At 38.3% G+C, this 25,461-nt stretch overlaps 1 long non-coding RNA gene across 1 annotated transcript in view; it reads right to left on the minus strand.

Moving 5' to 3' along the window:
* Positions 1-1,204: 1,204 nt before the first annotated feature.
* LOC130829728 (uncharacterized) overlaps positions 1,205-25,461 on the minus strand; it is a 73,938-nt gene continuing 49,681 nt past the window's right edge. The window contains exons 2-4 of the long non-coding RNA XR_009047647.1: positions 22,743-22,790; positions 21,066-21,203; positions 1,205-1,299 (exon numbers count right to left, since the gene is read on the minus strand). This is a non-coding gene — a long non-coding RNA (uncharacterized LOC130829728). The remainder of the gene's footprint in view (positions 1,300-21,065; positions 21,204-22,742; positions 22,791-25,461) is intronic.

Genomic DNA, 25,461 nt, shown 5'->3' on the forward strand with positions numbered 1-25,461 from the left:
TCTAGGTGTGAATGAAACGCCATACTGCAGGGCATGGAACCTGGCACCCTGAGCTGCCATCAAAGGGACCAGATGATGAAACTCAGATATGTGCTTCATCCTCCCGAGTACTGCTTGGAGACACAGTTATCTATTCAACCCATTCAGGAAGTTCCTGATGCTGAATGAATGCAACTACCAAGAGAACTGCTGGGTCTCTTTTTTTTGGCTAATCATGAAGTCATCAGTATGGTAATGCATCCCTTCACAGAGTTTCCCATTTTTCCTTGCCTTATTTCCAGTTTCCTTCTCTCTCACTACCCTGGGTTTGCACCTCCCAAATAAAGTATCAATATTTTAATCCTTGCTTCAGGTTCTGTTTCCTAGAGAACCCAGATCAGTACAACACATTCGACAGATTAAAGCTGAAGATTCAATCACCCGAATACATGAAGAAAAACCTGATAGCATACAAAATAATCTAAAAACCTTATTAAACGAGTAAAAGATTTTTTTTAATATAACAAAGCATACATCTGAAAAACCTATAAGAAATATAGTTCTCAGTGGGGAACTAGATACACTACCTTTGCAATCCATGGTAAGGCATGCAGGCAGAATCAGGCAGGGAATGAGCTGCAAATGTGACAATGTATTGGGGTAATCGAGAATAGTTTACTGATGCAGTTATTTACAAAGCTGCGCGCAGGGTTAAGGGAAACTAGCAAGGATGCGGCTGCCCCCACCCCCCACCCCAAGGCTAGCAGCAGAGAAGAGAATACTTATTACCTTGGGCTGAAGGAGCAATTTGCCAGATCTAGAGAGATTGGGGTCTGCAGAACATGAGCTGTGGCCTTTAATAGAGGGGATATAGCCAACTCTCAGTGACCCGGTAGATTTGTGAGTGTGTTGACAAAATCTTCAAAGTTCTTTCTAGTATACCTATAGTGGGTTGACCAGCGTCTCCCCAAAGTTCACATCTATCTAGAACCCTAGAACGTGTCTTTATTTGGAAATATGGTCTCTGCAGATGTAATTAAAGTAAGGATCACAACAAGATCATACTGGATTAGATTATGCCCTAAATTCAGATATAGGAAAGAACACACAGACACACAGGGAAGAAGCCCAAGAGAAGATAGAGGCAGAGACTGGAGTTATACTCACAAGCCAAGGAATGCCTGCTGTCACCAGAAGCTGGAAGAGGCAAGGAAGGATTCTCCCCTCGAGGTTTTGAAGGAGTATGGTCTCACACACTGTGAGAGAATAAGTTTTTGTTGCTGTAAGCTACCACATTTGTGGTAATTCGTTATAGGAAGCCTAGGAAACAAACATATACCCAAATTTAGAAAGAAACCATTTTTCTCCTTTTTTCCTCAACTGGGGAGCACCAGGAAAGAAATGCAAACATAAACAATGGAGCTGACTCTACAATGAAAGTATAGCTTACACAGCTGTATCTTTAACTAGGAGAAATCATCCAAGCCTCTTGATGTATTTCCCCTTAGAAAACTACACACACACACACACACATACACACACCTTCAACTAACTGATGTAACCTTGGAATGGTTAAAGAAAACTTCAGGCCACTTATCTAATTAAGAACTGCACAAAGCTTAATGTCTACCCCTGGCCAATAACTCAGACTAAGAAAATGAGGATAGAATAAAAAATACCCAGCTCTCAAAGAGTTCCTTGATGTGAGGTGGTGGCATTGGTGATTGTGATAGTAGACACAGGTCTCAGAGTCAATACAAAAAAATTGAGAATCCATCACACATACTATGTCAGGGCAATCTGACTATTTAACCACTGAGCAAAATAAAGAATTGATACTGTAAATATGTAATACATACCATAGTCCAAGAAGGAGTGGGGTATAGGAATAGCATTCAAATGACTAAAAAATAAAGTCCAAACTAGAATAAAGCAGTTCAAAGAAAAGAAAGCCTTCACTTACATTAGGTCCATATCCTCTAGAAAGTAACAAAAACAAGATGAAAGAATAAGATGAAAATGGGATTACAACTCTAAGGAAACAAAATATGCATGAAAATTCCTAGAGAGAATAACAATATAGAACTAGCTAAACACAAAAGAGACACTACTGAAAGCCAATTATCATTTTAAAAAACCTACAGTTTTCCTCCTTGTGTGCCTCCTTTACTATTCACACAGAAAAGTTCACTTCTAACACTTCTGATCACCAAATGTGTGAGGGTTTTTGCCTCACCAAAGCAATTCTGTGACACCAGCTGGGTATCCTATAATTTAAATTCTGACACTATTTACCTGGAGATAGTGTTAAATTCTGCAGGTTAAGGGGCTCACTCAGTTCCACGAGACTGCCCCCTACTTCAGAGGCCAATCTACAGTAGTAGGTCCCTAGGTTACCCACAACTTCTGTCTCATTTGTCTATAAATTGGAGGTTCCCATAACCTCTTCCCCCTTGGATTCGATTATTTGCTGGAGAAGAAAAGAGGACTCAGGGAAACACTTACGCTTCGCAGGTAATTAAAAGACATGAAAAAGGATACAGATGAACAACCAGATGAAGAGATACACAGGGCGAGGTCTGAGAGGGCCCCAAGGGCAAGAATTGTCCCCATGGAGTTGGGATGCATCCCCCTACTGGTATATGGATGTGGTCACCCATATGGAAGCTCTTTGAACCCCATATTATTGGGATTTTTATGGAGGCTTCATCACATAAGGCATGATCAATGATTAACTCCATTTTCAGCCTTTGTCCCCTCTGTTAGTGAACTGGGGGCAGGGCTGAAAATTCCAAGCTTCTAGTCATGATGGTCTTTCTGGTGACTAGTCCCCATCTAGGAGCCGTCAAAAAGTCCACCCGGAGTCGCCTTATTAGAACAAAAGATATTCCTAGTACTCTTATCACTTAGGAATTTGCAGGAGTTTCAGGAGCTCTGAGTCAGAAAGGAGGTCAAAAAAAAAGTATTAGAACAAGAGATACTAAAAGCAGTTCTAAGAAGGAAGTTTATAGCAATACAATCCCACCTCAAGAAGCAAGAAAAATCTCAAACAACCTAATCTTACACCTAAAGCAACTAGAGAAAGAAAAACAAACAAAACCCAATGTTAGTAGAAAGAAAGAAATCATAAAGATCAGAGCAGAAATAAATGAAATAGAAATGAAGAAAACAATAGTGAAGATCAATGAAACTAAAAGCTGGTTCTTTGAGAAGATAAACAAAATTGATAACCCTTTAGCCAGACTCATCAGGAAAAAAAGGAGAGGATTCAGTAAAATTAGAAATGCAAAAGGAGAAGTAACAACTGACACCATAGAAACACAAAGAATTATAAGAGACTACTACAAACAACTACACACCAATAAAATGGACAACCTGGAAGAAACAGACAAATTCTTAGAAAGGTATAACCTTCCAACACTGAATCAGGAAGAAATAGAAAATACAAACAGACTAATCACAAATAATGAAACTGTGATTAAAAATCTTCAACAAACAAAAAGTCCAGGGCCAGATGTCTTCACAGTTGAATTCTATCAAACATTTAGAGAAGAGCTAACACCTATCCTTCTCAAACTCTTCCAAAAAAATTGCAGAGGGAGGAACTCTCCCAAGCTCATTTTATGAGGCCACTATCACCCTGATATGAAAACCAGACAAAGATACTACAAAAAAAGAAAATTACAGACCTATATTACTGATGAACATAGATGCAAAAATCCTCAACAAGGACTTCCTAGGTGGCACACTGGTTAAGAATCCGCCTGCCCATGCAGGGGACATGGGTTTGATCCTTGCCCCGGGAGGATACCACATGCCTCAGAACAACTAAGCCCATGCGCACAACTATTGAACCTGGGCTCTGGAGACCATGAGCCACAACTACTATGCTCATGTACTGCAACTACTGAGGCCCACACGCCCAAAGCCTGTGCTCTGCAACAGGAAGCCACTGCAACGAGGAGCCCGCGTACCACAATGAAGAGTAGCTTCCACTTGCTGCAACTAGAGAAAGCCCGCGTGCAGCAACAAAGACCCAACACAGCCAATAAATAAATAAATAAATAAATAAATTTATTTAAAAAAATCCTCAACAAAATACTAGCAAACAGAATTCAACAACACATTAAAAGGATCACATACCATGATCAAGTGGGATTTATCCCAGGGATGCAACGATTCTTCAATATATGCAAATTAATCAAGGTGATACATCACATTAGCAAATTGAAGAATAAAAATCATATGATCATCTCAATAGATGCAGGAAAAGCTTTTAACAAAATTCAACCCCCATTTATGATAAAAACTCTCCAGAAAGTGAGCATAGAGGGAATCTACCTCAACGTAATAAAGGCCATATATAATAAACCCACAGCAAACATCATTCTCAATGGTGAAAAACTAAAACATCTCCTCTAAGATCAGGCACAAGACAAGGATGTCCACTCTCGCCATTATTATTCAACATAGTTTTGGAAGTCCTAGTCATGGCAATCAGAGAAGAAAAAGAAATAAAAGGAATCCAAATTGGAAAAGAAGTAAAACTGTATCATGTCAAATTGCAGATGACATGATACTATACATGGAAAATCCTAAAGATGCCACCAGGAAACTACTAGAGTTTATCAATGAATTGGGTAAAGTTGCATTCCTATACACTAACAATGAAAGATCAGAAAGAGAGATTAAGGAAACAATCCCATTTATCATTGCAACAAAAAGAATAAAATACCTAGGAATAAACCTGCCTAAGGAGGCAAAAGACCTGTACTCAGAAAAATATAAGATACTGATGAAAGAAATCAAAGATGACATGAAAAGATGGAGGGACATACCATGTTCCTGGATTGGAAGAATCCATACTGTGAAAATGACCATATTACTCAAAGCAATTTATAGATTCACTGCAACCTCTATCAAATTACCGAGGGCATTTTTCACAAAATTAGAACAAAAAATTTTACAATTTGTATGGAAACACAAAAGACCTGAATAGCCAAAGCAGTCTTGAGAAGGAAAGACAGAGTTGGTGGAATTAGGCTTCCTAACTTCAAACTATACTACAAGGTCACAGTGATCAAGACAGTATGGTACTGGCACAAAAACAGAAAAATAGATCAATGGAACAGAATAGAGAGTCCAGAGGTAAACCCAAGCACATATGGGCACCTTATCTTTGACAAAGGAGGCAAGAATACACAATGGAAAAAAGACAGCCTGTTCAATAAGTGGTGCTGGGAACATTGGACAGCAACATGTAAAAGAATGACATTAGAACACTTCCTAACACCATACACAAAAATAAACTCCAAATGGATTAAAGACCTACATGGAAGGCCAGACACTATCAAACTCCTAGAGGAAAACATAGGCAGAACACTCTATGACATCCATCAAAGCAAGATCCTTTTGGACCCACCTCCTAGAATCATGGAAATAAAATCAAGAATAAATGAATGGGACCTCATGAAACTTAAAAGCTTTTGCACAGCAAAAGAAACCATAAACAAGACAAGAAGGCAACCCTCAGAATGGGAAAAAAATAGTTGCCTATGAAACAACGGACAAAAGATTAACCTCCAAAATATACAAGCAGCTCATGCAGCTTAATACCAAAACAGCAAAGAACCCAATCCACAAATGGGCGGAAGACCTAAATAGACATTTCTCCAAAGAAGACATACAGATGGCCAACAAACACATGAAAAGATGCTCAACTTCACTAATCATTAGAGAAAAGCAAATCAAAGCCACAATGAGGTATCACCTCACACCCGTCAGAATGGCCATCATCACAAAACCTGGAAACCACAAATGTTGGAGAGGGTGTGGAGAAAAGGGAACTCTCCTGCACTGTTGGTGGGAATGTAAGTTGGTACAGCCACTGGAAAACAGTTTGGAGGTTCCTTAAAAAACTAAAACTAGAACTACCATATGACCCAATAACCCCACTCCTGGGCATATACCCAGAGAAAACCATAATCCAAAATGAAACATGTACCATAATGTTCATTGCAGCACTATTTACAATAGCCAGGATATGGAAGCAACCTAAATTCCCATCAACAGATGAATGGATAAAGAAGATGTGGCACATATATACAATGGAATATTACTCAGCCATAAAAAGGAATGAAATGGAGTTATATGTAATGAGGTGGATAGACCTAGAATCTGTCATACAGAGTGAAGTAAGCCAGAAAGAGAAAGACAGATACTGTATGCTAACTCATATATACGGAATCTAAAAAAAAAAAAATTGGTACTGATGAACCCAGTGACAGGGCAAGAATAAGGATGCAGATGCAGAGAATGGACTGGAGGACATGGGGTTTGGGGGGCGGGGTGTGACGGGGAAGCTGGGATGAAATGAGAGAGTAGCATAGACCTATATACACTACCAACTGTAAAATAGATAGCTAGTTGGAAGTTGCTGTATAACAAAGGGAGATCAACTCGATGATGGGTGATGCCTTAGAGGGCCAGGACAGAGAGGGTGGGAGAGAGTCGTGGGAAGGCGGGGTTATGGGGATATATGTATAAATACAGCTGATTCACTTTAGTGTACCTCAAAAGCTGGTACAAAAGGGTAAAGCAATTATATTCCAATAAAGAGCCTGAAAAATAACACTGACAGTTATATCTTTAGAAAAAATATATATATATATATACATGTACCACAATGTTCATTGCAGCACTATTTACAATAGCCAGGACATGGAAGCAACCTAAATGTCCATCGACAGAGGAATGGATAAAGAAGATGTGGTACATATATACAATGGAATATTACTCAGCCATAAATAGGAATGAAACAGTACCATTTACAGAGACATGGGTGGACTTATAAACTGTCATACAGAGTGAAGTGAGTCAGAAAGAAAAAAACAAATATCGTATATTAACGTGTGTATGTGGAATCTAGAAAAATGGTATACAAAGCAGAATTAGAGACAGAGACATAGAGAACAAACGAATGGATACCAAGGGGGAAAGTGGGGGGTGGGATGAATTGGGAGATTGGGATTGACATACATACACTACTATGTATAAAACATATGAGAACTAACTGTATAGCAGATGGAACTCTACTCAACGCTCTGTGGTGACCTAAAGGGGAAGGAAATTCAAGAAAGAGGGGATATGGAAATCCAAGAAAGAGGGGATATGTGTATACATGTAGCTGATTCACTTTGCTATAGAGCATAAAGTAACACAACATTGTAAAGCAACTATTCTCCAATGGAAAAAAAAAGTACAAGAGATACTCCAGGTGTTCCTATAACTTGGGAAATTACAAGGATTTAGGAGCTCTGTGTCAGGAACCATGGTCAGAGACCAATATATATATATTTTTTCTATTACTTCACACCATAGTACAGAAAGATTTGAGATATCCTGATAAAACAAATGAAAAAACAAGAAAAATTTCTTTGAAATGAAGACAAAATTGAATTGTTGATTAAAAGATAATTCCAAATTCCCGAAAAAGTTGATACAGAACACTCAGGACCAAGACATATCACAATTAAGCTGCTGCATATCAAATAAAAGGGGAGGGGAGAGAAAAGTTTACTTTTTTGCCTAAACCAATCAAGCAACAAAGAGGCAGGGGTAGAAAAAAGGAAAAAAGGACTCCGAGTTCTCCACAGAAGACAACAGAGAATGCAGAATCCATGATGTTTTATCTCCTATCAATTGGTGCTGTTTTCCTGCCAGTCTAGAAGGAAATGGAGCATCAGAGGAAAAATAGAGAAAAGGAACACCTTCTCTCCTCTTCCTACCTCCTCTCCGTTCAACTGCAGGAGGACACTGTTGCATAATCTCTTCTGAGTTAGGCCCCCAGGAGCAGAACTAGGTACAGGCACTTTTCTTCAAGGAGTAGCCACTTTCCATCTGAGTTGCAGAAACACTACGGAAGTGGCCACAACTGAATTGGGAAAAGAAAAAAACTGAAAAGCTAATTCAAAAAAAATCTATTACTTGCCTTGAACAGAACTGAATCTTTTAAATTGTCTGAATCAAAAAATCCTCAGCCGTAACCTGAACAAATCAAAGTAAATTAGCAGGGCAGAAAAGTTGGGGGAGATGTAAAGTTGTCAATAAAATAATGCCTATGTCAACAACCTGTGAGCAAAATAAAGGGAGACAGGTGGACACCCGTGCAGTAAAATATTTACAGGTTTAGTTTAATCCAATGCTTACTATTTCAGACCTATTATATAATGAAATAGAAAACAAAATGAGGTCTCTCTTTGAACCCAATTTATACACCATAAGCAGGCCAGATTGTTAAATCTTCATATTACAATCCATTTCCCAACTGGAAAAAGCAGATCTATGTAACTAGTAAGTATATATTCTTGTATGAATTAGATGGTGAATATAAACAGTAACATGGAAATCAAATCTCAGATTCTTACTAACCTTATTTCCTAAAATCATAACATAACTCAGCTTTCTTCTAACATGAGAATACCAATCAAATACCTTGGCTCAGTTACGTGGGTTGAATTTGCTTTACCTTTTATAACGTGCAAGCAACACCCAGACGACTGAGCTCCTGGGTGGTGCGCAGCAAGTGTGTCACTCAGACTAAACCAACTTGGAAGCACAAGAGAAGTGATGAGAGAAGGGTTAAGGTAGCAGGCAGAGAGAAGTGGGAAATAAAATATGCTGTTTGGTTCCAAGAAGAGAGGAGGAAGCAAGACAACCTTAGGGTTGCTTGATTTAAGGAAGACACAGGTAGAATTCTTACAAGGAAAGATTACAAGAATTTGTCAAACAGATGAAAACTACTGTGGGCCACTCTTAAAATCTCCAAAGGGGAAGAAGAGCAATGCAGTCTCTCAAATTAGCCTAAGGAAGAAAATAAGAATGTAAGAGACAAGGACACTTGAAGTAATTGGGGGCAGGGGAGAGAAATACAGCTGACTTCAGATGGTGGGAGGAAAATACGGGGAGAGAATTTCTAGTTGAATAGGAGGTACAGTAAAGAGAAAGGACTGAAAGAAGGTAGCTATAGAAGAAAGCAAATGCCCCCGAAAACAACACGTGTCTGGAATCTTCAGAAAAGAAAATAGAAGTGGGAAAATAGAGCCAAGGTATTCTTGGAATTCAGTTATTTATTTCTGCTGTCACATCTTTGGGATTCACAGGCCAGATAAATGAACGGTTGAAAAGCCCTTCAAAGATAACTTGCAGAACTATGTCAGTGTGTGCAATGCTAAAAGCACAGAAATGTACAAAAATTAGAAATGTATTATCTGGAGCACACTCAGGATATAAAGTTGTATTGAACATAAAATAAAAAGCTAATCTCAATGGGGAAAATTGGTTTGGAGGACCTCAGTCTCTTTACTCTCCAACGGTAAAAAGACAAATTCCAAGAGCAGAAGACATAAATTAGAAGAGATATCTGTGGATGTATAACCTCTTTCCTTTTCAGTGGGAAAGAAATTTTTTTTCATTTAATGCTATGAATATTTCAGCTGTGTTAGAAGCCTAAATATTTCATGTCATTAGTCATTTTTGATTACTCTCAATCCCACGAATAAAGCACGTTTAGATAAGCACGATAGATTTCCTAAAGTGTTTGAGAACTTAGAATTCTGTTGCAAGCTGTAACAACAACAACAAAATCCTGGAACAAATTGGCTTAGAAAACAAAAGAAATTTTCTGAAAAACATAACTGGAACTTCTGGGAGCCTCAGACCAGTTTGATCCAGGAATCATGTTACTGGGTCCCATGTCTCTGCTTTGCTTTCTCTGGGTTTCTCCACATGCAAATCTGGCTTTCCTCACGGTAATAATACAGCTGCAGGAGTATCATGTCCTAGGCCTGACATCCACACACTTCCAATTCCCAATGAAAATAATAGGATTTTTAGCTGACACTTCTTGTTGAGTAGTTCCCTAGAAGCCCAAGCCAACAACTTTTTGCATGTCACTGGCTCACCTGGGTTACATTCTCATCTCACCTATCAGTCTGGCCATACAACTTCCTAACTGGTTTCTCCTGGGGGCACTATTTTAATAAATCATTTGCACCTAAATCTTTAGCTAAGCAGCTGCTTGTAGTAGAATCTTCCCTAAGATACAAATGAATTCACTGAAATCCCCAGGCAGGTTATCCCTGAAAACCCTGAGCTGTTCTTTTTTCATCTTCACATCTCTGCAAAAGCAGGCATTTCACTCTGTGAACAAGACACTCATCTTCTCACATGCTCCCTTTCCCAGGTTCTGTGCTGCTCCTCCCCTGACCCAGCCTCATACTTCTCCTGCCCCTCTCAGATCTCTCCCTTGTGCCCTCTAAAAACATCATTTCACAATAAACTGCCCTATACCTATAACCTGCTTAGATTTTTGCTGTTTTCCAGCCTCAACTGAAACCTGATTCATTCCCAAAGGTATCATTTTCCTTTCTTCTCTTCTTTCATAAGAAAGGGTGACTCATTTTTCCACCTTCTCTCACACTGGAATCTGCAGATAAAGCTGGCAATGTCCTGGTACAACAATGGTCTTTCCAAACCATCACTTCTGTATCTTTAGTGCTTCTGGATTTCACTGTGAAAATCAAAATTTCTTCTGAAGTGACCTTTGCTCCTACATAGGAAGGCCCCTAAGAAGTGTCAACTGTATTAAGCTGGATGGGGCATATACGGTTGGGTATAGTATTCTTTGTATCTTTCATAGGTATTAAGTGTTTTTTAACAAACACCTTGTGACTTGGGTTATCTGTCTTGGCTTTCCTATGCCCCTCCCTCATGTGTTATCTCCTAAATTCTGATCAGTATCCATAGATTTTGAAAACTAGCACCAAAACTCAGTCTCTCTCTCCATTGTCAATAATTTTTTTATTGTGGTATAACTGATTTACAATGTTGTGTTAGTTTCAGGTGTACAGCAAAGTGAATCTGTTATATGAATACATATATCTACTCTCTTTTAAAAAATATTTTCCCATACAGGCCATTACAGAGTATTGAGTATAGTTCCCTGTGCTATACAGTAGGTCCTTATTAGTTATTTATTTTATATATAGTAGTGTGTATGTGTTAATCCCAATATTCCAATTTATCCCTCCCTTCCTTTACCCTCCAGTAACCATAAGTTTATTTTCTACATCTGTAACTCTATTTCAGTTCTGTAGATGTTCACATTTGTAGTCTTTTTTTTTAGATTCCATTGCGAGTAATTTTGATGCCCATGTAATAACAAATCCAAAACTCCATGAGGAAAATGTCAGGAACTCCAAAACTAATCACTTCTCCACTCAACCTGTCATTTTCATAGACGGATTCCTGCCCTTATCACCCAGAACTGTTCCACCCATGAAATCTCAAACTGAGAGCATCCTACCCTGACACAAACCCCTATCATGCTGATACTCTCCTCCTTTCTCCCCTCCTGCTACGCTAACAATCTTAAGATTTCCAAGCCCTGACTCCATCATTTGCTCCCATTTTCACTTAGGCGATTCTATACTTCCTGGATCTTTTTACAAAAACTATTTAACATTTTGAGCTTTTTTAAAAAGTGTAAACAGGTTTCTTTTCCTTATTGCCAAGTTGATCTTGAAAATTATAAAGCTGATAGCTTAGTTCACATGTAATTAGAATAGTAATATAATTTGTCAATTTGTAAATTTTTAGGAGTGATGTTTAACAATTGACATGGTTGCTTTAGAAGATATTTAGATTCTCACAATGAGACTAGTCATGTGAACAGAAAAGACACTAGGTACAGCACTCCTGTATTTCAAAAAGGCTTTGGGTTTTTGCTTCCCCCTAAAGTTAAAAATGTGCTAGAAAGGCCCACTATTGGTAATTATCACTTAATATAACCAAAGATGAAAAGCATAGTAAATCAACATCCCTAAAGAATTTACCCTACAATCAACTTTAGTGTTTATTTTAAATTCTATGAGAAGATTAAAAATAAATCCTTTCAATTGAGAAAGGATTTAAAAAGTGGAAGAAGGGAAGCTCTCTACACCCCCTCCATATATTTACCTATTCTCTCCCATGTACATTTACAATTGGAGACTAAGCCAGTTATTACTGGCATTTGAACACCTGAGCCACTGAAGCAATTTGGTTCCTGTTGATATCATCTGAACAGTTCTTTCTCCAATAAATGCTAGGATGTTTTTGTTTTAATGGGCTACACAATCCTGAGGTCAAAGAGAAGGTTGGTCTCATTTCCAGAATTAGAATTCCCAAAACACGCAACATGCCTGTGGCTTAAAAAACAGTTTGGGGAACCACTATCAAATATCTGTTAAAGTGGAAGTACCCCTTCTGAGGCTGGAAAACTAGTAAAAGGTCACAATGACTTTCCAGGGCCCCAAAGATCTGCATACTGAGTGTAGACCTACCATTTCTAGGGAAACTGCGGAAGGCTGAAGGAAACTACTGAGGGAGACCAGGGTTCCTTCTGGTTACTCCTGAAGCAATTCCTGGGAAAGATTCCTTGTTCATAAAAAAAGAAATAAGAATCGTCAGAACTCCCTGGAAGAGAGGAAGCCCTCAACAACTCCTTTGAGGTGATTCTGTAGAAGCCATTGATCTTTCTCTTCCCTTCAACAGCACCACAAGCCCTGGTCAGAAGGTACATGGGAAAGGGAGATGCCCCTGTATACTATACACTGTGCATCTTCAGAGGCACACATTTCAGTGTCACAATTCTTATCTACTTCTCCAGCTGAGCTTCTATTTTTCTTTTTCACCAGGCCCCACTCTAGCAAAGTGGGTAATATTTTACATGCTCTACATATACCACATACCAGGTCATAGCTATCCTCCACAGAGACTGATTTTAAGTTGGCTAGTGGGTAGAAGCATGTTTCTGATAGCCATCCTTCTAATCTGAAGAGATTAGGTGTAAAAAGTTAGGTTAAAGCAAATTCAAAGGAACAAGTAATTCTGAATCTAAAACAATATTGCCAACTCAGATTGGGGAGGAAGATGGAGGTTGAGGTATTTTATGATATTGACCAAAGAGTATAACAGTAAAAAGAGAAATAAGATTCTAAGTAGGCAGAATTGGAAAATATGATTATCATAAACTCATCAATTACAAATCATTTTTTCTCTTGAAGAAAATCTGTGTTTGAGTAAGGAAGATTTTCCCTTCCTAGAAACCCCTCTCTCATCTCTAGATGGCAGGGTAATGGAGTATAAACTATAGAAAAGAAAAAAATTTCAATTAGAACATCTATACAGAGCCTTAAAAAGATGAGGAGTTAAGGGAGTCTTCTCAATGGAGATAAATCTTTGAAAAGAGGTTAAAAGGCTGGATAATTAGTTATGAGCTGTAATAGTCTCCATCTAAGTCCCTATTTGCTCTCCATTTAAAATGAGAGCACGGAGGTTCAGAGAGTAAACTGCTCAAAGTCACAAAGATACTCAAGCAGTGAACCTGAGTCCCATTCCAGAGCCCATCCTCCTTCGACACCACACTGTGTACATCATCAAAAGGTTGAGAAGCCAATCATCTTTTGGGTGTGTCCAGATCTGATCATTTCAGCTATGCATCTTTGGGGAGATATGGTTTCTGGATGCTCTTCTGGGCACTCAGACTCCGATACATAAAGTAAATAAAGTCAACTACAAAAAATTGATCTTACAAAGCTCTCTTACTCTTTTTTGCTGCCCACAAAGATGGCTTAAGCAATAAGACAGACCTCCTTCACCCACTCACATGAGAAGCTCTGCTGTGGTTCACTTTGTAATCAACAGAAGTCACTCAGTAAGTGTTGGTCATGTGACAGGAAATTTGCCAAATATGTTACAAACATTTCTTTACTTGATCCTAGCAATAACTCTATAAAATACAAACTAATATGACCATTTTATAGATGAGTACATTGTGGGGAAAGGAATTGAATACTTTATTACAAATTCATAACAAGTGGCGAGGCCTAAGTATAAAAAACCTGCTATTAACCTCATACCACGTGTCATGGAGGACAGAAAATACGGCCCAGATACATGCTTTGACCAGTCTACTCTCCTCAAAAAGCCAAAAGATTCATGTTGCCTACAGAACACAAACTCCTCAAACTAAAATTTAAGATATAATAATCTAGTCCCTGGTTATCTTTCTGAAATTTCTCCCTTTATCCCCAGTCTTCATATACCCCAGATTCTGGTCAGTCACTTACGAGTCTATTGACTGTGCCCTGTGCTCAGTCCAAGTTGTGCCAACCTGGGATGCCCTTTATGCCAACACCCGCCTGTCAAAACCCCTTCCATCTTTCAAGTCATATACAAACCCCATGTCTTTCATGAAGCTTCCTGAGATCCTCCTCCAAACCACACTCCTTTACACTTCGTAGCAATGTCATCACTTCCATTGTAGCATTTATCATGCTTGGCCTCTCATAAGTTATTAGATTAAGCCCACGACTGACTGAGACTCTTTTTTCTTTACACACGCACACAAACACACACACACATATACGACACTACTGGTAAGTATGATAGGCAACCTCTAAGAGAGCCCCAGTAATCTGCCACCTAGAATTCACATACTTGTGCAGTTCTCTTGTGTTCATTTTTCATTTTAGGGACTTTTACCACGGAATCATAGCTAAATCCTTAGAAATGTTTAGAAGATAGTCTTTTCTAAAGTCTATAGCAAATGTTTATCTGTGCTGGATGAATTTTAATTTTTTTGATAAATAACGTGATTACCTTCAAGGAAGAGAGAAGTGGACCTAGTGACTCACTTCTGACAAACAGAATATAGCAGAAGTGATGAGATATCACTTCCATGATTAGGTTACAAAAAAACTGATTTCCGTCTTGGACCCTCACTTGCTCTCTTGTTCTGAGTGAGCCACTCATGCTGTGAGCTGCCCTATGGGTAGGACCACATGGCATGGAACTGTGAGAGGTCTTGTACCCATAGTCAGAATGGAACAAGTCCAACAGCCCACAAGGAACTGAATCTCTCTCACAACCATCGGTACGAGCTTCAAAGTAGATCCTGCTTCTATCAAGCCTTCAGACAAAACTTTAGTCCTGGTTGATACACTGACTGCAACTGACTGCAACTTACTGCAACCTCTTGAGAGGCCCTGGGTGGGAGGCACTCAGATTCCTGACCTATAGAAACTGTGAGCTAAGTGCTTGCTATTTTAAGGTACTGCATTTTGGGTTAATTTGCCACACAGCAATAGATAATTAATACAGTAAGTACACAATGTCTCTGAGTTATAAGGATACACAGATGTAATGAAAGAGATATTTATACCCAAAGAAGTACAAAACTTTACTCATGTCAAAGCTGTAATGAAAAAGTTATGAACACATTGGTTATAGTTGAAAATGACTGAGTTATCTTTTTGCTGGGAATGTATAACCAGAGGGGAGTTCTAGAAGACTCATTTCTGAAATCTCACTATCAAACACCATTCATGAAAAATGGGGTGGAAGATGTGGTTACAAACAGTGAAAGCCTCTGCTCTGCAAAAGCTCTACAATCTCAGATACTAGAACCCTTACTTGACAAGATCTGAGACTAATGTTCAAACTACTCCTCACACAGTACATGTCACCTATCTTTAAATCAAGCACAATATAACTCCGCTCTCCTGGAAAGAGGAAGAACAAAATGGGTTGTTTATTGGAGAGACTTATAATAAGGTAATCACATTATTTACCAAAAAAAAAAAAAAAATTCATCCAGCACAGATAGACATTTATAGACATTTGCTATAGACTTTAGAAAAGACTATCTTCTAAACATTTCTAAGGATTTAGCTATGATTCCGTGATAAAAATCCCTAAAAATGAAAAATGACACAATGGATGAATTTCTCAAATTCAGTACAAATAATAACATCACAAATAATCCTTCCGCCCCCTACAAAAAGGCACAAAAAAGCCAAAGAAAACTTTGGGACTGAAAAGGTGTCTCTAAACTCAGATTTTAAAAAGAGAATAACCAAAGTCAGAAAGGTATTATCAAGGATGAATTCAAAATCAGCATAGTCACAGGCTTGAACTAAAATATCAGAAAAGACAAATTCTAGTTTGAGGTAAAGCTAATGAGAAGAGTTAAGAATGAGAGGACAAGATTTTGTACAGCCACATTTGGAGCCTGTACTGGAGGAAGGATGGGCTCTACTATTTAGCATGTGTTTAACAATTAACAGACAGTAGAATTCTTATTTTGCTGGTATGTTCCTATTAAAGATGGTTCTTTAAACTAAAAGTAATAGAACAAAGAATGTCTAAAGGTGAACTGAAGGCCCAAGTACAATGACAATCGCCAAGTCCTGGGCCCAGATGAAACAACACAAGATGTAGAAAGAACTTGCTTTGCAGTTGTAATTATGGAGTCCTTATCAAATTCCAAAGGTTGATCTCACATGCTATCTTCAAACATAATGTACCTTGTCAGTGATAAACTTAGCTGCTCATTTTCTTGAGGTACACAGACATCCCTGGATGAGTTGGCTATGGAGTAGATTGATACCTACCCACTTTATATGCATATGATCCTACTGACTGTTTAATACTATGTGTATTATGACTGGGTGGTGTTCCCACTGACTGGCTAGTGCCCCTGTCTTAAGGGTTAATAAATGTTTTGAATATACCCTTGCTCTTCAGCAAATATTAAATACATACGCTATACGTGAAAACTAAACCTAGCATTTAACTCTAGAAAAAATTACGGCAACTGATTGTAGGATAGATCATACATTGTCACATTATGACTAGCTATATCTATGTCTGATAATATCTGAGCAGAAGGGATATAAGCGTAACATAATTGATCTTATTGAGAAAGACCAATAAGGAGTAAGACTGCTAGGACACACCCTGACTCTTCTACGTGGCTCTGTGGCATTGGATAGAAATGGGGAAACCTCTTAGGTGGTTGGAGGATTGAACAAATGAACATGTATAAAAGTACTTAGAACAATGCCTAGCATAGAGTACATAACCAATAAGTTTTAACTGCTATAAAAGCCTTGGAACTCAGAAATGAGGCCTCCTTACCAACAATTACCAGATGGAGTTTTAGAAGTTGCCAGAGGCTTTTGCCTCATAATCAAAAGGATAAAAGTACTGGGGATAAAAAAATACTCATTTTTATTCTCTACAGGTCCCATAGGCAAATAAATGTATCTCAGAGGAAAAAAGTTAATAACCAATAGCATCTTAGCTCTTAGGACTCTATTCCAATACACCCACCAGGAGATGAGCTTTCCCGTAACTGACTAGGTATAGGGCACTTTTTACAATGTATCATTTTATGAATTTGAAATTGACTCTAGGATTATATGTGCTCTATATTTATTAAGATATTGCTTTCAAATAGGTTTTTGTAATATACCCTAGCCATGTTTGAAAGTGCTTGTCATACCCCAAGACCACCAGCATTAGGTATTTTATTTTATTTTATTTTATGCTCTTGATTGGAATATAATTGCTTTACACTGTTGTGCCAGTTTCTGCTGTACAACAAAGTGAATCAGCTGTATTTATACATATATCCCCATATCTCCTCCCTCCCGCGACTCCCTCCCACCCTTCCTATCCCAGGCCTCTAAGTCATCACCCATCATCGAGTTGATCTCCCTATGCTATGCAGCAACTTTCCACTAGCTATCTATTTTACATTTGGTAATGTATATATGTCAATGCTACTCTCTCACTTCGTCCTAGCTTCCCCTTCACATTAGGTATTTTAAGAATTTTGCTAATAAAAAGGGGCATCTTGATTTTGTGTTAATTTGCATTTATCATGCTTTAAACAAATGAGACATCTTTGCTAAATATTTTAGCTTGATGCCTGTGTTTCTCAGAAACATAGCTTGAGGGGATTTGTGCAATTATATCAAAAGTTATAGTAAAAATTGTTTACATAATTATAGGTAGATGATCATTACATGTTTAGGGTTTTAAAAAATATAGCACAGCTTTACAAAAAGGTATAATAAATTCTTTAGAAATCAGATGATTAGATGAAATTATTCAAAGACTATATAAATTGAGAAAGTCTATTTTAAATATGGAAAAGTGTTCTTAAAAATACTCAGTGCAGCTGAGGTAAGGATTGGGTGAACTGGGAAAGTGTGATGAGGAGGGCCCAGTTTAACTACAATAGGTTTAAAAGAAAAAATATGTCTAAGGTTGTCCCAAAACAATGAATAAAATTTTAGACATATTACTGGGAATAGAAAGTTTAATGAAGTATTGAAATTTATATAAGACAGTGGTATTTTCCGAGAGAAGAAATACTTACCTCCCTAATTTGAAATGATGTCAAACTTTATCACCCAATAGATAGAAATATTACTGCAAGTCTTAGTAACACTGACCTTGTATAATTGTCAGGACATTCTCGTGATTTCAGCTAAGGCAGATAGAAGATGGGACAGAAAGAGAAGGCTTTTCTCTTCAGAAGGTTGTCTCTACATTGCCTCTAATCTACATTAAATTAGATAAAAAGGACCCCATTAGTCAAAGATACTATGTACAAAATGGACAACTGATGGGAACCTACTGTATAGCACAAGGAACTCTACTTAATACGCTGTGGTGACCTAAATGGGAAGGAAGTACAAGAGGGAGGGCTATCTGTATGTGTATGACTGATTCATCTTGTTGTGCAGTGGAGGTTAACAACATTGTAAAGCAACCAATAAAGATTAATAATTTTTAAAAAAAGATGGTAAGTAGGACAGAACGGTGGCCATGGCAAAGACACATCTGAAACAGAAAGTATTAAAGTAACAAAGCCGTTAACGTACTTTCATATATCTCTGGTTTGTATCTTAATGTCTGGTTGGTTGGCAATTAGTAGTTTGAACTCTAAATAGCTTATAAGGAGTGACATACAATTTATAAACTACAAGGTTCCAAGATCAAGAGCAAAGGAAGAGGAACCCCCCCATTGCTCAGAATTTAAAAGTAAACATCTGAAGGGACATTTAGCAGTATTTACAAAGAAAAATTCTGAAATTGAAGAGATGGTAACAAGCTGCCCCTGCTAGCCACATCTTACTCAGCAGAGAGGGAAGCAATCGAGGGCACTGTCACAGACACCTGCTGGAAATGAAATCCAGAGAAAAGCAAGCCTCCAAGGGTAAAGTCTATCACAAAAGAAAGACATACATATATTTTTAAAAATCATGGAGTGAAAGAGGTCCTAAAATATTTACTGGGAACTTTGCTTTGGGCTAAATTTGAGGGATTTTGAATGCATTAACAGAACAACCAAATACCAATGAAAGGTGTACATATGTGAGAAAGAGAATACGGTGTTAGGAGAACCTAAAGGCAAAGAAAACAAGAATAGCAGGGTTTTTAGGATGACATATGTTTATAGTTCCAATTAAGTGGAATGAACTTGGACCCTAGTTTTCTTTTCTAGGCAAGTCATTTCAGAGCCCTAGGGAGTGTATACCCAAGGGCCAGTCTCACCTGGGAGAAGTCTGAGAAAGCCTGGAGTTTTCCTGAGTAGGCAATTTGGTCTTCCCAGGCCTTAAAATAAGTCAAGAAGTAACTGGGTACTTTGGTAGCCCCTGAGCTGCTTCTGGGGAAATCCTTGCATGTCTGGATTTGGAAGTCAGTTACAGAGATTCATTCAAAGCCTCAAAGAAGAGGATGCTGTACTGTAACAATTTAGAACAAAGTTTGCACTCCTAGGCAAACATCTGGGAATTTCTAGCTCATTGGCCAGTTTCAGGAGGTAAGATATGTATAATTTCCTTACTATACAATGTGCACCTGGTTACTGACCACAGCCTGGAAGGGCCGCCCAGGATCCTCAGTTATTGATCAAAATATTCACACAGATTTGGTCTTGTCTAAGTGTCTGGAGAAAAATTAAATCCAGGAATTGGTGCCTTTCCCAGCACAGACCAGCTGATAGAGCATGCTAGGGGCCACACACTGAAACTGGGCAGAGCCTTCCTCCAAGGACTCTAATGTACCTTAAGAACCACCAAACTTTTAGGATAATCAGTATTATGATTGTATGTCATAATATCACGTTACGATATTATTAGGAAATGATCTGTCATTTATATCTATATTCTGAACTAATAATCAATATTTATTGAACATGTTCTACACACCAGGCATGCTGCTAAGCACTTTAATGCATGTCATTTCTTCACAGCAAACCTTGGAGGTCCTGTCTTCCTCATTTTACCAATTAGGAAACTAAGGCTCAGAGAAAAATACACCATTGCTTAATGGTGGAGCTGGTATTCACACCAAGGATTAATTGACCCTAGAGATTATGATCCTGACCACTACAACTTGTTACAACTTTTAATTAAAAGCATGTTTATATGCTTATAAATGTGGGAGATGACACCAGATTACTGTTTGAACAAAAGTGATTTCCTCCAGGTTTTTGGGAAATGTAGAAACTCTAGTTTTCTTTGTCAGGTACCAGTAACACAGAAAACTTAATTATCTTTCAGAATTTTTTTCTGTTGTCCCAAGTCCAAATATCATAAACCTAATGAGAATTAAATCTTAATTTGCTGAATGCTTTCTTAGGCATTAAAAATGAGATTTACTTAATGACTCTCCCTCGAGACAGTGTAAATTTCTAGCTGACTTCAGCTTCTTATTTTAGAATTCAAAGGTCACTTGATTCTGCTAGAAAACCACAGCCCTTTTTCCTTCCTCACACGGGGAAAAATGAATTCTTGGGGCAGCTAACAAGCCTCCGTAATGTAACTAGATGAACAATTAGAAGTAAGCATATATGCTCAGACATAAATTTCCCAAAATACTTTCCCAAACATTTCTCATCCCTCCTTCACAATCTTATCAGAACACTATGACTTCTGTCCTTTGCATTTTATCGTTTTTGATAACTTATCTGAAATATTTCGGCATGACCCCTCAAGACAACATTTTAGCAAGCATGTATTTTGCATGCACGTAGCAGATATTTGCACTAAATCAATTTACATAACCAGTCACAATTTTTTTCCTAACAGAAAAATAAGGCATTAAGTAAAACCACACATTTTTTTAATTCATTCATGCCCTATTTGAAGTTTTAGGTATAAACAACTTAGAAAAAAATGCCTTACCTTACTTAGAAGTGTCTGCCTTCCAGCCGAAGGCTAAGCAGCCTGCAAGAATACAGGTTGAATGCAGGTGTGAGTGGTTGTGATGATGAAGGCCGTCTGAGTCAGAAAGTAAAGGCTAAGGCGTATTTCATTACTTCCCTATAAGAGATCAAGAAAACCAATGATGTTATGCAGGACTCCTGGCCACACCCAGGTCAGGGTCAATACAGATGTTTAAAGTCCAGAAATCAGAATGCCCAGTTACAGACAATATAATGGAGCAGCTTGTGCACTCTGGTTTCCACGCTCTGTGTGCCAGCCTTCACCATCAGCATGATTCAGGCAACTCCTTTGGGTGGGACTGCTCTCTGACCTTAAGGTTCAGAGCAAGCCTATTTAGTTTGCTACGGAGTCATAAAGAAAATTCTGCTGCTCACACAGAGTCATAGCTTAGCCGTACCTACAATTCTCATTGCAGTTCTGGTTGCTAGAACACCCAAGATTAACAAACTCAGCTTCAGGGGATAGCTTTCTTTGTAAAGACTTCCCTGAACTCTGTGGGGGAGAGCTTAGCAGTGCCTCTGCTTCATGCTATCACATCACCTTACTGTAATTATAATTATTGGGTGTTTCCTCCTCTTTCTCTCTCTCTCACGCACACGCTCACATGTGTGGTAGACACTAGGGACTGTGCTTTACTCACACCTGTATCCCAACATCTAGCATTGTGCCTACTACATACTAGCACATAGTCAATGGTCAGTATTTGCTTGTTACTTCACAAGGACACTGGACTCTTCAACAGGACTTCAATAGGACTCTTTTGTCTGGATCAAAAGGCATAGAAAGCCCTTGATCCTATGGCCCTGCCTAGCTTTCTAGCCTTCGTGTATTTCTGCCCACATCCACTTTGGCCTCCTGCCAATGGAGACACTTGGAGGAGAAGGCAGGGTACGTTGGGGGCAACTCCTTCCCACTCTTTCTTGCCCTCCTTCTTCTACTCAGTACTATCAGTGGTGAGTCTTTTACTACCCCCAGGATCTGAACTGGAGCTCACTGCACCCCTCCCAGGATCCCCGAAGTCACCCATGTCAACTTTTATCACTATTTAATGAGATTCATTATGAAATAAGATCAAACCAGGACTGCCTTTAAAGATGCAGGCAATCCCAGCTTTCACCTCTGAATCCCCAGGGCCACATAGTTCCTGGTACCTCACAGACACTCTAATATTAGTTTAAGGAAATAGCTAAGATCCTAAAGCCCACACATGGGGAGAACACCTTCACAGAATCTCAAGATAGAAGAACTAGATATTCTTTGAACATTTTTGAAGTTTTAAGATGAAATATCATATAGGTATTTATTATGCAGAGACTGTTGAAGCTGAAGTAAAAATAGAATTAAGGTTTTTAAGAATATCAATAGATGAGAGATGAGGGTTACCCTGAGGTTTATGTTAGAGAAAGTTACCTCAACATTTACCTCAACATTTATACCACGACTGAAGACTAGATCAACAGCTGTAGGTTATGTGCCTTGCCCTTGTGATGTATTTGTCACTACCTCTCCAGGAAGGGGTACTTGAAAGGAAGTAGTATGAGCCATTAGGAACCTAGATTAGGGAGGCCCATAGGGCTGCTGCTTGCAGAGGTTCAGATGTTAGGTTTGAGAGCTGTTACCAATTTGAGTACGTACCAGTTTGGGCTCTCCTCTGCCAAGTTCCTCCATAATGTCTTCAAGTTGCTGGGAGGAGAAATGGCATATGGGATATCGTTAACATTGATTATATCTATCACGCATATGCACCTACACTAAGGCTCAGAAGAGAATTTAAAGTAACACTGGCATTTAACACATTAAATTTGCAAAAGTTCTTAGGAAATAAAAGCATAACTGTCATGTAACTTGAGGATGGGAGAATAGCTACTGGCTGAATCCTCAGAGATCAAATAGGGCTGAAATTAATAATCCAGCTGGAGTCTTTCAATTGTCAAAATACTGCAGAAGAAAGTGAATTTGAGCTCTAAAGCTGAGGGGTAGACGGGCATGACTAAAATGCAGACGATCTTAAATTGGTCTGAAAGGCAGACTGAGCATTATATATTACACATCTGCTAAATCAGTTCAATCAATATTTATTTCTAACAAGAAACAATCTCCTAATGCTAGCTAGTAGAAAATTTGATTTGTTAAATTCACACACTTATTTTCCTAGATGCTAAATGTGATGTTTGTCATCATTTGTGCACATCTTCCTGTCCTGGCCCATGGTTGCTACAGAACTGTCACATCATATGCAGGGGCTTCTCATGTCCTTCTAGATTCTTTCTGTGACCTCCTCTTTGTTCTCTGTTTTCCTTGCATTTTTACATGTCTCATGTCTAGAACAGCCTCAATTATTTTCAGTTTTATAGTGCATTATCACTTAAATTGCTTCCATGTGCTTTTACAGATCCTTAACCCCAGGAAAGAGGCAGGGTAGGTTACCCTCTGACTCTTTTAGGATGAGGAAACAGGCGCTAAGAGTGAACCAGTAATGCACCTAGTGAATGCACGTCAAAGATGGGCATCACGTTACCCTCTCACATCCCATCAGCCCACCCTTGGCTCTGGCCACTGCTGAATCAACCACTAGCTGTGCACAGGTGTTCTTAACGGCGCCTCATCTCAGCTATTCTGTATGTCCATCTTGCTTGTCCCAGGGATCCTCTGCTTCCTAGAGAGAATGCCAAGGGAGAGAAAATCAACACCTTCCAATGTTAATTTTAGCCTGTAGGGGTCAAGTAGCTCCTTTCTTCAGTGTCTCTGGTTGACAATTCTGAAGGGTCTCCTACACAGTTCCTTAAAGTATCCCCACCAGGACTAAGCCCCAGTTGCCCACATGAACAGCCAACCCAAGAACAAACCCTCAAGTAAGCTCTCTCCCTCCTTCCTTCTTTCACCCTTCTCGGGCCCCTCCATTATTTGGATCCCTTCCCCAAATCACATACTTGCATGAAAGACTTATTTCAGGCTCTGCTTCTTGGAGGAACCCAAATTACAACAGGTTATAAACACATTCTTTCAATTTTCTGGTTCATTCTTCTTGTTACCCTATTAATCACCAGACCTAAAATTCAATACTCATTTTTTTCCCACTTACAATCACAGATAAACAACAGCTATAAGATTTAATATTTGAATATCAAGTATAACCTCTGTAAGCTCTATACAGCTTTGCACACATTAGGTACTTAATAATGGAAAATTGTGATTACTTTCCAGATAGTGATTATTTAAGAAGAATGATGTATATGTAAATATGAAGAAAAATACATAAATTGCCCTTCTGCCCGTGACTTAAAAGAGCTGCAAGTAGCTACCTTTACCCAATGACATTTCTAGGATCCATGTCTATAAACCTTCCTGGCTGTTTTCATCGTACGTTTTCTAATAAAAAGTAAAATTTTTATTCTTGTGGCTTCTTATTTTATATATATTGATGGCTTATTTTAAACAGTCTCACAGAATGGAGAAAACACTATGATGTCCTTATAGCTTTGAGGTTTATAATAGCAATAATATCAATATTTACCCATTGTAATTATATATACATATATGTATTAATGGGGAGTTGGTTTCAATAACTTTATAAAGATGGAACATGGTCATTCATATTTGTTTGTTTCTGGTACAAAAAAATTAATGAAATCTCTTGGATGAAGTACCATATTGCTATCAGCTTCACATACCTGCACAGGATTAAGAAAACCCAACCGCTGAATGTGAAACTATTTTGATTTGGAAAGGACAAATCCAAGTATAAACAGTAGTACAAAAGGAACAGTTCTATGCAGTTTATGCAGCCTATCAGATCAGCTAGCCACAATGCTTCTGATTTAAGAGCCAACAAAGTCATTTTATAATATTTGATGGATACCAGAAATCAAGCAGCTTGAATGTAAACATTGCTGTGATTGCTTGTCACTAAAAATTGAGATGCAGTGTGTTATGTTACAAATATGAAGAAAAGAAATGAAGACCCAGCTTCTAGATCTTAGGTATACTAGCTAAAACATTCATCAATGTGGAAAAACTGATTGAATTTTTTCCAGGGCTTTCCTAAGGAACACATAGAGTCTATATGGAGTGGTTAAGGAATCTATTTCTCTCAAAACCTAAAATAGAGAAACCTATAAAAAGGTATCAGTTACCAGTCTATGCACACCGGAATTATCCGTATGATAATATTACAATTTTTAAAGAACATTTGAAGTGTAGTTTGTTTGAACATAAAAATAATAATAGGTCATGTCAGTGGAAAAAATAATAAAGTGAAATCTGTTTCCATGATTGCTTTTAATCCTGAGCAAAAAAACATGTATAACTGATTTTTTAAAAATTCTTCTTGAAGTTCTATGTAACTTACTCCTTA

Source organism: Hippopotamus amphibius, chromosome 10 (genome assembly GCF_030028045.1).
Source record: "Hippopotamus amphibius kiboko isolate mHipAmp2 chromosome 10, mHipAmp2.hap2, whole genome shotgun sequence".
NCBI lineage: Eukaryota > Metazoa > Chordata > Mammalia > Artiodactyla > Hippopotamidae > Hippopotamus > Hippopotamus amphibius.